Source organism: Myotis yumanensis, unplaced genomic scaffold (genome assembly GCF_028538775.1).
Source record: "Myotis yumanensis isolate MYYU_CA2020_CCGP unplaced genomic scaffold, mMyoYum1.0.hap1 SCAF_1, whole genome shotgun sequence".
Taxonomy (NCBI): Eukaryota; Metazoa; Chordata; class Mammalia; order Chiroptera; family Vespertilionidae; genus Myotis; species Myotis yumanensis.
The window spans coordinates 61067325-61083882 of record NW_027223752.1 but is presented as its reverse complement, the minus strand read 5'-3'; the positions used below and the strand labels follow the sequence as shown (position 1 = coordinate 61083882).

The 16558-nt window shown below is 38.4% G+C and overlaps 1 protein-coding gene across 4 annotated transcripts in view; it reads right to left on the bottom strand.

Moving 5' to 3' along the window:
* The window catches only part of WDR72 (WD repeat domain 72), a 305723-nt gene that overhangs the window by 160645 nt on the left and 128520 nt on the right, over positions 1-16558 (bottom strand). The window lies entirely within an intron of this gene.

The window sequence follows — 16558 nt, the reverse complement described above, 5'->3', positions numbered from 1 at the left end:
GAAATATATTAATTATGGTTTCATATGCATATTGAAATTCTAAAATTCCTGTGTTGTATGAAAGAAGAAGAGATTAGCAATTCTAGAATTCCTAGAATTGTCACCTACATATTTTTAAAAATATTTTATATGTTTTTATTGACTTCAGAGAGAAGAAGGGAGGAGAGATAGAAACATTAATGATGAGAGAGAATCATTTACCTACTGTCTCTTGCACATCCCCTACTGAGGATTGAGTCCAAAACCTAGGCATGTGCCCTGAGCAGGAATTGAATTGGGACCTCCTAGTTCATGGGCCAACACTCAAACACTAAGCCACAGGGGCTGGGCTTGTCACCTACCTATTTCTTTATCATGTATTTCTCAAGTATCTATCTGTGGGGAACCCGGCCCTGATGTAGGCTTTGGGGATATAATGGTGAGCAAGTTAGACATATTCTTTTCCCATCACGGAGCTCACAATCTCATGGAGAGTAGATAAGAAATCAGGCAATGACAATCCAGGGCAGTCAGTGTTGTGACAGAAGCACAGGGTGGGCCACCGGACCTATTTTGAGTGAACAGAGAGGGCATTTCAGAGGATGTAACATTTAGTTAGAGACAAGAAGGTTTCAGGCAATGGTGGGAGAGGGGAAAGGCTTTCAAGAAGGGTCTATGGACTCCACAGAGCTGATGTTTGTCATTGCTGTATTCTCCCGGCAAGCTATGCCTATGAATTGTTGCAAAATATATGACTGTAAGCAGAGTGACTTCCCCAGATGACTCTGGATGGCTGCAAAGATGCTCAATGAGGAAGGCCTGCTGCTGCCCTGCAGGCAAACTCTGCTTCCTAATCTCTGTCCTTCAGAGTGGAGAGGTGTCACGTGTGGTGCATGGTCACCTCGTGAGTCTGAATGTTGAGTTGGACCTAAAGAACAATACTTGGTGGGCATTGCACCACTGAAGGGTTTTAAGTAGGATAGTTCATATGAACAGATTTGTTTTTTATTGAATCACGTTAGCTACTGAAAACAATTGCACCTAGAGAAAGTTACTCTAATAATACATTAACCAAAATTAGTATTGCTGAAACAAGATGAAAGCCTACAAAAAGGGAGAAAAGAGAGGAAAGCACCCTCTAAGCTTCATCTAGATCTAAAGATACTAATACCAACAAGTGGGACTTACAGGAATGCAACCTGCCTCCATCTTTTCGTGCATGCAGTGCATTGGCCACTTACCAGAGAAAACAATACGCTTGACTGGCAAAGAAGCACAACCAGAGGAAATGAACGAAAAACTAAATGGGGACACCAGGCCATTTTTAAAAAGTCACAAATATTAAAATGGGATAGGTTTGTATACTGTCTCTCTCCTTATCTTGCTGTATGACCTTAAGTAAGTCACTACTGAGCCTCTCTGAGCATCAGGTTCCTAGGCGGGAAAACAAAGGGCTTAGACTCAATGACCTCCAAATGATCTTGACTCAAAGGTCAAATGAGTCCTGTATCTGAGTACCACTCATATTCCAAGTGCTGTAGTAATCTCTAACACCCTGCACCCCCGCCCCCCCCCCCCCCAAGGCATTTACAATCAAGTAAACACCAGATGCCTATAATAGAAAGATCAAGGAACGGGGATAGCTGGAGTCAGTCCTTAGTCCAAGGTGAGGACTCCATTATGTGTCTACACCTGAATTTCACCCTGGAAAACATGGTGATCACATCAATCACTGAAGGACTGTATGTTGCTTTAGATTCCTCAAGGGGCAGTGCTATGGTGGGCTCTGATCAGTCAGCCTAATCTGAGATCACCCAAGATAGCTGCCCACATGCCTAGAGTACTTACTGCAACATTTGCCCACCATGAACTCTCAGTGACTGCGATGATTGACAGAAGTAATAGAAATTAGTAATATAATAATTTAGTACTCCTATGTTCTTCAACCATCTTGACATAAGACATATGGTATAATTTAAGCCTAACATCTGAAACAAAATGATGCAAAGTGAAAATAATAATAACTTAATTTCTAAAAGAATATCTCCGAGAGATCTGAGCACTTTCATATCTTAAGGGGACACAAAAATGTACTGACATGTGGTTGTATGACAGTAAGAATGCAGAGGAAAACCTCCCTTTTCACAAAAAGTTTTGAATTAGGAAATTTTAGTGAAAGCATTGAGGGTACTTCTAGGAAATCTCATCACGATCTCAGTGCAGTAGCCATTTGTAACAGAGCCCTGGACTGAGTCCACGCCGGGGAGCAGCATTGGAAAACGGCCCACGCTGCCGACTTCCTGGAATTCCTCTCTGTGCCAGTCAGCAGCTTGCCTGGCACCAGCTGGGCATGAAGCTGAGGCACTGAGAAATGTAAGGGCATATTCTGGGGCGATGCAGTATGTGATTTATAACTAGAGTCTTAAAACATGGCAGCCAGACAACAGCGCACACTATTCATATCACGAGATCAGCCTTCTTTTTTAAAAAAAAAATCAAACATACAACTAAAAGTGGTCATTAAAGTAATTGGTGTAATAATTATGCATATATTTGTTGCACTGCCACTGTTTTGTACTAGGTGGACAGAAGAAATGATGTCGATTCTCTCCCCATAACCTGTCCAGTGGTTTCTAAACTTCAGGTCAGGGAATCTAGTCATGTCTCAGAGGGAACTACATAATTGTCTGATTCAGAATTTTTTAAATGTATATGGTGTAACTATTGTTAAAGAACTGTGATCTTTATACAAAGTTTTAATAAACTTGGAAACCATAAACATGTTGATTTATGCTGGGATATAACTGTTTCTGTACAGATTCAAGATTAATTTCTATCCCTATATTTATATTATAAAGATATTGTTGATTAAAGAGGTTGTGTTCGTGGTAGATATCCCCCTCATGCAATGTTCTACAAACAAGTGTTATTGTACCTACCAGATGACTGATATTTATTTTCATGACAATTTATCCAAAGCAATTTACCAAAATGAATTAGATGTTGAGACCAACGGTTTACATGACTGCCATCCATCTGTCTAATTTCAAAGCTCATAATTCATTGAAATATATTTGGTATCAGTGTTTAACTTTATAATATGTAAATTATTATCATTAAACTAATAAGATAGTTTTACGTGACTGGTTACTTAATTTTTACAAAGGATTTAGATCCTTACAAAACTTTTAAAACACCAATTTAGATCATTTCTCAACTAACAAAAGAAAGCTAGTCATTGGTAAAAATCTTTAGAAATGTTGATGCTTTGCATATGACATAGAAGTTATCAGTGAAGCTTGGCTTTATTTTCCTAATATTTTGCAAATTCTAAATTACTGCTGTGTAGAAGATGCCACACAAAGGGGGAAACAGCCTAATTCACTTCATAGTGTAGGAATTAGTTTATAGTAACTTTCTGATATTTAAGCATCTATGTATACGGGGACAGCACACAGCTCCTTCCTTGAGGATCAGAAATGGAAAATGTTAGAACTTGTGCTCTAAAAAAGTACCTAGAAAAGGCCTATGAAGGATACTGGACATATTCCATGGTTGATTTGATAGAAGAATAATTTTGGATTACTGCTACACATTAAAAGAATATATTAAAAATATTAAAATTTATAATTATGCCTTGTGAATTTAGGCAAAGGAGGATTGGGCAAGAATGGACAAGGGAGGTAAGACTATATTCAATACAACTAGGAAGGGAAATCTGCCAATTGTAATAAATAAAATGACTTATGATGCCTTCACCCTCTTCATATAGTTGTTATAACTGGAGCAATCTAAGTGCTTTCTACCATTAGTCACTACTATATTGCAGTTTCATTCTTACATTTTTTCAGTACCTTTTATACTTATGATTTATGCCTAGAGAATAACTAGGAAAAACCATCTATGCCTTCCATACAGATTCCAGAAGGAGACAGAACTCAGATTAGTAAACTTATTTGTTTTAAAATCCAGTTCTGCAATGGTGTTCTAAGACACATAGTTTTCCAGTAAAACATACCCCTGTATGTTTCCACATGTGGACTTCCTCTAGGGCTGCACTTCTTTCTTAAGCTATACCACCGTGGAATCTTATCCTTCATATTGTTTTGGAGAAAGCTGAGGGTGGCGCCTGCACAATTTGATTTGGTGTAAAAATACACACCAAATCTGATTTCTGTTACATTAAGGCATTCTCTGACAAAATATACAGAACAAGAAATGAAGTGAATTGCGTTTTAGAAATATCTTGCAAGCTTGTTTCCCCGAATACCTGACCACTAATTTTAAAAAATGGATCAAAACTCACTTTAATTGAATATTTAATAGATGATTTAATGGTCAAGTTGAGATGCATTTTAAATGCTAAATATAAAAATGATTTGTGTTTGCTTACTGGAAATATTTGTAATACAAGCAAACATATATAAAAACTAACATTTAAAGCAAATTTACTATGGAAAAATGAAATGACTATCTTTAATTTATAAACATACTACATTCATCAAACTATATTTTTTACTAATAGTTGGCTTTAATATTATGAATGTCATGATAGTGGTTTGCCATTAACAGTAGACATAGTTTAATTTTTTAAATGTGTAATATATTTTCTTTAAAATGATCCATTGAAAATATAAAAATGGCAATATCCTTCGAGGGAAAGGCCTGCATTTAGTTAGAGGGAAATGCATCATGAATTTATTCTCTTGTAGATTCTGTCCTCTACATAATGCCGATGAAATAGTGTGATTTACATAAAAGAATCTGAGAGTAGCAACTAGGAGAATGCAATCTAGTCTAAGGCCATTTTCCAACAAGTCATATCAATATAGTAAAGGTACTTAAGTCTATCGTGTCCTAGTTTTTCTCTCAAAGAAACCGGCAAAGGCTCACTTCATTTAATATTTGCAAAGAGAAATAAAAAGACATGCCAAAAGAAGAAATATGTTTGAAAAAAAAATGTGTTATGTAACTACCAGAAAAGGATCATCCTATATAATAAAAGGCTAATATGCAAATTGTCCCCTCTATTGGGAGTTCAACCAAGGGGCAGGATCAGCTGGCCAACTGCCCTTGGCCCTTCCCCCTAGCCAGTCAGACCCCACCTGTGCACGAATTCGTGCACCAGGCCTCTAGTCTATAATAATAAAAGCATAATATGCTAATTAGACCAGACGACCTTCCAGGCAAAGCTGTGGTGATGGGGGGCCAAGCCCCTTGCATGAATTTCGTGCATTGGGACTCTAGTTTGAAAATAATCCCCCTAATTATATATATATATATATATAATTAGGGGGATTATATATAGTTTCTGAAAATAATGTTCAAGTAGATATTTCCAGGGTCCCGAAATGGCCATTTCTTCAGAGTACATTTTGAGTAGACTTTAGCTATTTGGGAGAGCTTGGAATATGAAATCCCTAAGAAAATTTGAAAAACTCCTTTGCATCCCATAATTTTAAACACATAGATTATGGTATCTGAGTACTATTATCCAGAGATTCCCCTGACCATCTTTACTACAGAAAAAAAAAATACTGATTAAAACCTTTCATTCACTTTCAGTCTAATGAGAATCCCAGACCAATGTTAACAGCTAGGTTACTGATTCACACAGGTGAGCAGGCAATTCTACACTGTGTTACAGGTATTTTGCCATTACCTTCTGAAATACTGTCTCAGAGTGCAGGAGATGTCATATTAAAAAATAAATGATACTGCTCAAACTCAGCAGCTTGAAGGAAGCATAAATCAATGGCATAAGGGAAGCAGGTGATGTAATGACTCTAGACTGAAGTAGATGACTCGAAGAGATGGATCATCAAGTTTAACCTTTGAAATTATTCATTGATATTAATATAAACACACAGAAAAGCACATTTCAAAGTTACCTTGCTATGCTAAAACTTAATTCATTAAGTCAAGATTTTTCTTAAGTGATAAAGAGAAATAATATATTCTAGTCCTGGAAAATAGCTAATAGCAAATACTTAATAAGCCTGATCTTACTTAATGTTTCAGTTAAGATTGTTTGTAAAAACAAACAAACAATGGAGGTCAATAATGTCCACCTACACACACAACACACAGGATGGTAACACCTAACCTTGTCAATAAATGGTAAGTGATAGAAATGTACCCACAGGGAATAAGAAGTCAGACCAAATATTAGTGCATACAAGCTGGGAAAAGTTTAAGAACTGATTTGGGAGATCGAGATAATGGCCACATATATTTCACATTAGCACCCAGAACCACAGCAACACTGATGATTCTGAAGAATATTCAGTGTCTGGCCTAAAAGCAAGCAAACCCCCGCTCCTCCATGTAATGAGAAGGTACTTCCTCCAGGAGGGACAAGAAGCACTGTAGTCTATGTAAATAACCTAGCAATAAAAACTAAGAAAAAAAAAGTATTGCTTTACAAGTAAAATACTAAACAGAGAAATACTCTGACAAAATTTGGACACAAGGGGTTCTTTGTATCTCTTGCTTTAGTAACTCCCTACTTTGCACTGGAAAGGACTCATTTTTCTTTTTAGAGGAATTAATAATGATTCCCATTATCTTTCAGGAATAAAATTCCACCAAAGCCTTTACCTTTTAGGTGTCTCCCCTTCTGGATCCAGACTGGAGGGCCAACCTCACTTCCTATAAGCTGCCCACACCAAACTTATCCCCACTTCCTGACCGGAAGACACTGCATGTCCCTATGTCTGTCCTCATCCTTCTGCCTGAAATATGCTCCTCACTAAAGGTCTTTTCCACTGGTTCAGCTGGGTGTCAGCTGTAACACCAGATACAAGTGTTAAGATGGAGTTAGAAAAGGGTGTATTGGGAGGAACACCTGAGAAAGAAAAAGAGCAAAAGCAGAATTAAGGAGATTTTGATTCACTATGCCAACGGTTCTCAACCTTGCCTGAACATTAGAATCACCTGGGAATCTTTTTTAAATCCTGATTTCTGGGCCTCATCCTCCGGAAATTCTGTTTCTTTGTTACGGGATGGGGCCACAACATTAGTAACAAAGAAACAGAATTTCTGGAGGATGAGGCCCAGAAATCAGGATTTTAAAAAGATTCCCAGGTGATTCTAATGTGCAGCCAAGGTTGAGAACCACTGCACTATGCAGACCTGATAAAGTCTCTATCAGCCCAATGAAAACTCCAGAACAAAATCAGCTGTTGGGGGTTTGTATAAACCAGAAATAGGCCCTGCACCACCACCTTGCTCAGTGATTACCCCAAGAAGAGTCTGACCTCTGCTCCAATGTGGGGGTGGATCCCAGAGGTGCCAACAGCTGGGAGCTGTCAGCCAGCCACACTCCTCACAGCTGGGCCAGAAGTCCTTTCTTACCAAGTGATCTCAGCAGTGCCTCTTCCCATGTCTGCCACATTATTCTCCAAGCCCATGTGCATGTCTATACCTGCATGAAGGCCCCAGAAACCATCCCTGGCAACTAGTGGCTCTCCAGGCTTCCACAGCAACATGAACTTTAGCATCTCATACTGCACTGTGGCCTCTTTATGTTCACAGGACTGTACTTTTAGGAAGTAGCAACAATATCATATTCTCAGATTCGCAATAGAGAGCATGAGAAAAGATCTACACTAATAAAATAGAAACATGCAAATTAACCATCACTGTCACTCTGCCACTCCGCTACACCCACCAGCCAATCAGAGCAACTATGCAAATTAACCCAACAAATATGGTGTTAATTTGCATATGTGGGTGCAGAGCAAAAACTGAAGATGACTGAAGATGGCAGCGGCCATGGAGCTGGAGCGAGCAGGAGGCCCACCCGCCCCCAGCCCTGTACTCTGCTCAAGGAGGGGCTGGGGGCCTGGGTCGCTGGGGTCCTGGGTCGCTGGGGGCAACCCAGGCTTCCAGTCCACCCTGGGCTCTGCAGCAGGAACTGGGAAAAAGAAAAAAAGGAGGGGCTGGAAGCAGTCTGAGCAGAGAAGCCAAGCCTCGCTGCTGCGGCCAGACCAAAGGCCTGGGCCCCGGGTGCCGGAGGAAAACCGGTGCCGGCAGCCAGGGGAAGGAAGGCCTATTGCATGAATCTTCGTGCAACGGGCCACTAGTTCTAACATATAACATTCAAAAGAAGCTTGCTGGGTGGCCCTACCAGCGGATGATCTGTCAGGTTGGTTATTCCCTCTCTGGTGCAGACACACTGAGAGGTGTACCTTATGTATGTCAAAGGGTATTCTGAACTTCTCAAAAATGACTTTAATATACTTTAAGTACTAGTAGGCTACTGACCGTTGGGGATAAAATGTATCAGAAATTAGTATGTGCTAAGCCAAAGGTTTTGTTCTGTTCCCAATTATTTAATGAACCTACTTGTGTAACACTTCCCACCCTTTTTTCTCATTCCCAGTTTCCTCATTTCACAGATTAGGAAATAGGTCACCATTTAATTTTTAAATGATAAGATGTGCTGTATTTGTTCTGTTTTGTAAAATAATTTCATTTCAATTTGTAAATTTTGGAGTTTTCCTTGATGGCTTCTGGGGAGAGGAATTAGTGGTTCACGCACTGTTGTTTATTTAATCAGCCAACAACATTGACTCTACGTTAGGCCCTGGCCAAAGACGAAAGGGAGAAAATAGGACAAGAAGCTGTTTTTTTAATGGAGGAGACAGAACTGCGATCCGATGATTTACTGCACGGCCTGGGAAATACTGCAATCAAAGTATAATCAACACAGATGGAACCAACACAGGGTGTTAGGGAAGGACCTTCCTGAGTTGGCTGAAGGTTACTAATTTGGTTTCATTTCCCCGTGTGCACTTTTAAAAGGGGAGAGGGACAGAAACAAATAAAGGCCTCAGAACATACACAATCCCTTTCCTGAAATAAGTGCTTCTCAGCAGGGTTGGTACTGCCCCCTAGGGGAAGGCGTTGGAAACTGCTGAGGCAAGGGACATTTGGTTCCCCAGTGATACTGGAGACACTTATTGGCATTTAGAACAGAATTGCCAGATGTCCTGTAATGCTCAGCACAGTCCTTGACAATGAATAATTGTCCTAATAGTTCACATGGTTTCCAAATATTCCACTGGCCAACTGTGGAAGCGAAAGCTCTGTTTGTAATTCCCTGAGCCCAGAATCTGACTAAGAATAGTTCAAGGTGTTTAAGATACCCTGAATTTTCTAGAAAGACCACTAACCCTGTATATTAAGGAATGGCCATAGTTTGCTGCTGCTGTTGTCTAGAATTTTGCCATGAAAATCCATCTGGACACCTGTGTCACAAACAGCCCCCCCCCCCCCCCCCCACACACACACACACACACAGGAATATGCATTGGTAACTGTTGTCCTCTCACAATGGGATGTGTCCCTGTCAGCATTTTATTAAATCCTTTAGTACAGTCATGTCCAAGCTTTTATCTCCTGAGACACATATTATAAATTACTTACTCTTTGTTTTTCCCTTTCAATTTTATGTAAATTATGTGTGTAGATAAGTTGTATTACTACAGAATTTTATTTTAGGATGATAAATAGTGACTATGAAGTCAGTGCTGAGATTGAGAAGAGTTGAGAAGCACTACACTTAATTTTTCTGAAATGTCAAGACCGACCTCATTTGTATGACAAGAAACCTAAGAAGCTGGTAGAGTGTTCACAATTACCATGCTTATGTTTAGTCAGCTATTAAGGTGTGCTCTTACATTGTCCCAGCTTAGCAGGACTGCCTGGCTGGGGGCTCCTGCACAGATATAAATAAAGGACCCATGTTCACCAGTAACAGGTAAAAGAAAAAACTAAACTAACAACTCTTCTTTGAACGGTCTTCATTTCTTATAACTTATTCACAGGGATTGAAAATCAAGTACTTTGCTTGCTTTTTTTTTGCCTTAAAATATCAGCATTATTTTTTCCTGGTGGCTCTCTATACAGATAAATTGCTCCTGAACTAAACAGATAAATTTGAAGTACTGCCTTTGGATGAACACTTTAGAAGAAAACCAACATCCCTATAATAATCTTATTTTATTCTCTTCCTACCTACAGATCATTAACATGTTACTTAGCATTTCTTTCCTTCTGCCTGAGATCAGAATTCTTTGATGCATGTCTGTCACCATCATTTATCATCCATCCGCTTACCAGGCAGCAGACATTTCATGAGCACCCATCATGAGCCACGTGGTTCATTAGCTGCTAGGAGCATAAGATTAATATGTTCCCATTTTTGCCCTGAAGGAGTTCAGAGACGTGGTGAGAAAAGGCAAATAAACAAACAATTAGCATGCCCGATGATACATACTATTTTAGAAGGATGTGAAAGAAGTATAGAACGTGATGTAATAAAAAATTTCCCCACATTGCATTGATCCTTATACATAGTAGGCCCTTAATAACAGCTGCTTTGAAGTTATTCAAATTGTTCTAAGACTAAAAATTGGGCCAATATTTTGAGGAGTTAAAATGGAAAAAATAAGGCTCCTGCCAGCAAGGTGAATGGCACTCTGATGGAATGAGACATTGCAATACCAAGGGGGCAACTGGGTAACTTTTCCTTTAGCCACCATTTCTCTAGCAATTGCCTTTCCATGTGCCAGACACAGTGCCATCTGCAGAGAATATAAAGCTGACTGAATCCCTGCTTTTCCACCCAAGGAATTTAGTCATACTGAAATTGTTTCCAGAATGAGGATGCATATCCATACCAGCTAATGGAATTGCATTTTAGGGAGGAACTAGTATCACACAAAGTCCCAGGCTCAGAAGTAGGCAAGGAGTCCATGGGGAGGAGGTTGACCCAGGTGAGCCGGGTTGGAAAGAGGGCCCAGGTTTGCAGACTAAGGGGTCCTGGCAGCAAGAGATCAGGAATGAGCCAGAAGTCCAGATGCTGAGGAGATAGTGTTTGAAGTAGCAGCTCCTTAAATATTTCCTTGAGAAGCTATAGCTGAATAAGAATGCAAAGACAAGTTTAAGGCAAGGCTTGGGCTCTCTAAACACAGACTGAAACCAGACCATGACAAAATGAGGAGGGAAGAGCCACATAATCAGCCATCAGTAAAGAGCCGTGTTCTGGATGGTTACAAACGAGATTCATTCATGTGTCTATGTTTAATTTTTTTTGTGAGCCTGCTGTGTATGTACCACATGATCCTCGGGTGAGGATGCTTAGGAAGCATAATTTTAGTTTATATTCCAGACGATATCTGGCTGCTAAAGAAAAGCAATCAGCTGATTTTCCTTGTCTCCTCTTTCTCTTACTAATTAGGAGTTAACTGAATCTTTAGTGCAAGCCATCCCCCGGTCCTTCCATTCATCCATCCACTCAATAAACACTTATTACCAGCTACAGGGTGAAGGATCATCCTAGGTGACGGGAGGAAAAAAGATAAATAGACCCGACCCTTGTCCTTGAGGGGTCAGTATTGGGAGGCCAGTCTCAGTGTGGGAGAACAATAGCGCAAAACACATCGATTTCAGCAACAGAATCTAGATCACTTTTTCTTTGTCAATACATTTAAATGGATATGCAGACGATAATCAATACGTGGTGCCTGCACAACTGTTACCAAGGAAATATTTAACTCAATCCCTTGATGCTGTGGTCTCTGTGCAGTCGGGCCAGGTTGGCATGCTGATTGTTCGTGAGGAAAAAAGACGATGAAATACTCGAGTTCTTCATATGCCAAGATGAAAATCATCAATCTCAATCTCTGTGAAAGGTGAAACTACTTTTGGAAAAAGAGCAATGACCTCTATCAGTCTCTCTAAGGCAATGTGATCTTTAAGATGATACAGAGAGGGCAGAGGCAGTGGAGAAGTTGAGAAGAATTTATATGGGGGATAAGGGAAATGATGAGATTTCTCCATCAATTTTATGAGGAGCTAAAAATAAAATAGGACGTATATTAAACTCAAATGACAACAGTGTTTTTTGAAATGTATGCAATGTATTCTAGGTGCTCAATAATTTATTTGCTTACCAAACATAAATTTGTCTTCACCTAATATGAATAACTTGATATTTGAGTAAGACTGTCTAGTACAGTGGTTCTCAACCTTCCTAATGCCGCGACCCTTTAATACAGTTCCTCATGTTGTGGTGACCCCCAATTTCATTGTTACAAATTGAACATAATTAAAGCATAGTGATTAATCACAAAAACAATATGTAATTATATATGTGTTTTCCGATGGTCTTAGGCGAACCCTGTGAAAGGGTCGTTTGACCTCCAAAGGGGTCGCGACCCACAGGTTGAGAACCACTGGTCTAGTACATGATTCAAATTAATGCAAAAACTAAAAATTTAAATTTCCTCGTTTCTTCCTTGCTCACTGCTAACCATTAACTCCTGCAACTAATATGTATGCCAAGTCTTTTTCATTTCTACCATCTACCACTTGGCATTTCCAGCTCCCAGTCATAAAACATTCTATCTTTTAACCACTGAAACTTGTAATTATCTAAATTTATATTCCAAATAAAAATCTTTAGTATTAAGTACATTTTGAGTGGAATAGCTTATAGTGTCACACCAAAGTTTAGTAGAAATTAGGTATTTAATATTTGCTGACTAACTTCTTTAAGACAATCTTTCCTGTGTGGTTATGCCAAATATCTCAGTTTGTGCTGCCTTATAATCTACAACATGGGTAATATCTATCTCAACTATCATAGAGGAGGCACTGGCAAATATTTGCTGAATTAAGAAGTAGTGAAGGTTAATTGGTTAACTGGGATGCAATGCCAGATAGTTACAAAGAATCCAGATACTGAAACCAGACTTCCTGGGTTTAACTCCTGGCTCTGTTGGTAGTAAGGCTCTGTGCAAGTTTCTTCACTTCTTTTATCTATTTTCTCATCAATAAAATGGGCATGACAATATTACCTCTCTCCACAGAATTGTTGCTTGGATCAAATGCTTTAAGTTAAGTAAGGCACTTAGAACATACTAAGCCATATCAGTGTAAGCTCTTACTGTCATTTCCATTATTGTTACCATTATTCTGGAAGGCTGAGAGTTAGGAAAAGAGCAGCACCGGCACAGTGAGGTTCAAAGAGGACACAGATGTGTCCCGGAGAAGAAATTCAAGTCATAGATTTCTCTCTAATGTCCAAGTTCCCTTTCATGCATGTGTTAATCAGATCATTCTTGGGAGGAGGAAAAGAGCGTAGATGGCTTCTCTGGTCTTCACAAGTTGCTACCTTCACCCTCTCCAACTTTTTGTGTGGCTAAATCGTATTCATAGTTCAGGATTTTGATTAGGCATCTCTTCTTCCCAAGAAGCCTCCTTGATTCCAAAAACTGAGTTAGGTGCCTCTTTGAAGTGCTCCTGCAGCCTCTTCTGGGCTGTCTGACACGCTTCTATGGTTACCTGATACTAGTTTGTGTCTTCCACTGAAGATTGCCGATTCATTCTCTGTGGTATCCCCGACTCTTGGGTCAGTACAGAGAGGCAGAGACAAGTGATACGGAGGAGTTATGCATAAAGACTTCATAAAAAGTTTTAGGGATAGAACAGTGTGCAATATGGACTATTCAGTTACCAACCCCACATAAGCTTATCACATCTGCCTACTTAGCTCAATCCACCCAAAGGCTGTGGTTGGGATACTTTCTTGCAGAAAAAACAAGGCGGAGCTCTGAAGCACGCACCACCAATATATACATTTGTTTACAAACAACTCACATGCTATTTGTATAGCAAAATTATGTCTAATTATAAAATATACATGAAAGTAGAAATTTCAAAAGAGTATCACACACACGCAGACACACACACACGTCTGACATAACTTAGTATAAGTTTGCCAATGTCAGTTACATCTTATTTGCTTAAGCTTGCATTATTGGTATTGTCTTCTATCCATAGTTTCTTGGCAGGAAACCCTTGTCCATTTTCTGAGGGTTAGTTAATACTAGAAGTCATCTACGCAGGGACAGTTGAAACTGAACACAGCAGGGACAGGTGGGAGTGTGGAGTGGGTTTTCCACTCTCCCTTCAGCATACCTGGAATAGCATAAGCAGCACTGCACTACCAAATTGAGCCAGAACAACAGGGTCGATCCTGTATCAAATACTTTTTGTTTGAAATAATCTAAGTATAGATTTTCATCTCACTCCTCCATACTTATCCCATCAGCAAATACTGTCAGCTCTACCTTCAAAATACATTTGGAGTCTGATCACTTTTCATCATCTTCATCGAGGCTACCATATTTGAGCCAGGCTGCCATCTTCAAGATTAGTATAACGGCTCCCAACTGGTCTCCCTGCTTCTGTCCTTGGCCCCCGAACCTCAGGCAATGTGATTCCATTGAAATGTGTGCCATTTGTCTGCTCAAATGGTTTCCCATCTCAGAGAGAAACCCTAGGTCCTCACTATGACAACCAAGGCCTTCTATGATGTGCCCCCCACCATTACTTTTCTGCTCCTTGCTCACTCATGTCACACAGACCTTTCTAAATGACTTCTGTGGCCAGAAAGAAGAAAGTCTTGGTCTTCTCATTTAGCCTGAAGACCTCAGAGAGGGCGGTGGAAGATGCATTTACTATAAATAAAGGCAGTGAAAAAAGCGTTGTCAATTGTATTTCAAAGCTTTTTAAGAACTAGACAGTTTTCCTTCTGAGAAATTCAGCAGGCAAAGGAAGACCATCCCAAGCCAGTCCCTCTGCTATCGGCCACCAAGAACCACAAAACTTTTCTGGTGAATCAATGTTTATTTCTTTGATTTACTATAAACAAAGAGCACATTTTCATTATTTAATTTTGTAGATAAGTCTTTGAAAATGGTACATCTAATAAAGATTATTTGCAATACCCATATTTGATGCATGGTCTTCACAACTACAGTTTAATGTGAATTTAAATTCAGCCAATAATTCCAAGTGACAGCTTTATCTGCAAAACCTCCATTTCTATTTAAACCAATTTATTTAATGGAACAATTTAGAGAGCACTTGTTTAAACTGATCCAAATAACATTCAAAAAAATAAAGGAAAATAACCTTCAAATGTATTTTAATAATAGGAAACACTACTATTTTTAAATCAATGAATCTTTGCCTCAAATGTGAGTGTTAGTTATATAATTTCTCAATAAAGAGATTTAAAGAAGATAGTAATGTAATCATTATAAAAAAGTAAACTCAGATAAAATCCACCACTCTCCCATAAAATACCAATAGACAAATATTAAAACCTCAAATAAAATACATGCTGTGAAACGTAAGAAATGAAAACACTGGAAATAAACAAGATATGGAATTATAAAGTTCAAACACATTATGCTTCAATTTCATTTCACTCATTTCCACTGCTTTCTAGATGCATCTCACGTACAAATAGTTAAAAAAAATCTGGTGATTTTCTTTAGTATAAGGGCTGAGAGGGCAGCGATTGAACACTCTGCATTTTCTTTGGTAATAGAAAGTGTGATTTATGAGAGAGGAATAAAAATCTAAGAAAACCACTCGATAAATTATTCAATTTTCAGATTGAGCTGATTTAGAGCAAATTTCCTTCAAGCTGCCAGTGTGGAAAATGCAGTTTACTGGACAAGAACACAGTGTTTAAGAGAATATGCATCCATGTTTTCAGTAATATTTTGACTGTAGACAAGACACTCACCCTCTTTTAAATCCCAGTTTTATTCATTGAAAAAAAGTATAATAAAAGAAAGCATATTTCAAGGTGCAAGATATACACCACTGGTGGCATTCAAGATAGCTGGTATGGTGATGGTCTTATTTTCAAATATTATTCATTTCATGTATATGAGGAAGATATATCATTAGTGTGTCAAATAAGAAAATTACAGGAGCAATTTCTCTGGATCTGTCTTTCTCAGAGAGTTTTTTTTCCCCAGCTGCTCTTTAAAACTTCATTTCCATAAACATGGACATTTAAAAACTATAAAATTGATTACACAGATGACTAAAATGTTGAAAACAGACTTAAGGTTCATGTGAATTATGTATGAATCAAAGGAAAAAGTGAGAGAACATTTGTAATTGTGTTGGAGTGTACTAAGAATATGATAATTGTTATTATTATTTTCCATATCTATTATTGCTATATTACTATCATACTAATAAACCAAATATACTATGTCCTGGCATAAAAGGAGTTTTTGAGTATCTGTGCATCATAAAACCGTCATCTCTTACTTTCCAAATGATTAACAAAGAGGATGCATCAAGTAACCAAGAAAGAATTAAAAAATTCAATTAAAAAGAAAAAATAATTTTAAAAGGGTGTGGAGGGGAGCTCACAGATGACAAGTGAACAAGAACCCGATAAAATTAAATGACATAAACCATTTATTATAATAATATTTGGTAAAATAATAGATGTTGCAGTGACATTCTGCCCAAGTAACTGCCTACAAAATTTGAGGAATAATTGTACTGATGAAGAGTACCACACCATCTCCATAACCTTTGAATCAAGACATTTGAAATAAATAAAATAGCTTTTTTACTTATATATATTTTAAAATTCCTTCAAGTAATGCAGTACATACTACTGTAATAAAAGTCTAAAATTTTTCCTGTCATTTTTCTAAGTTTCTCTGAATAGGCAGTGTTAATATAA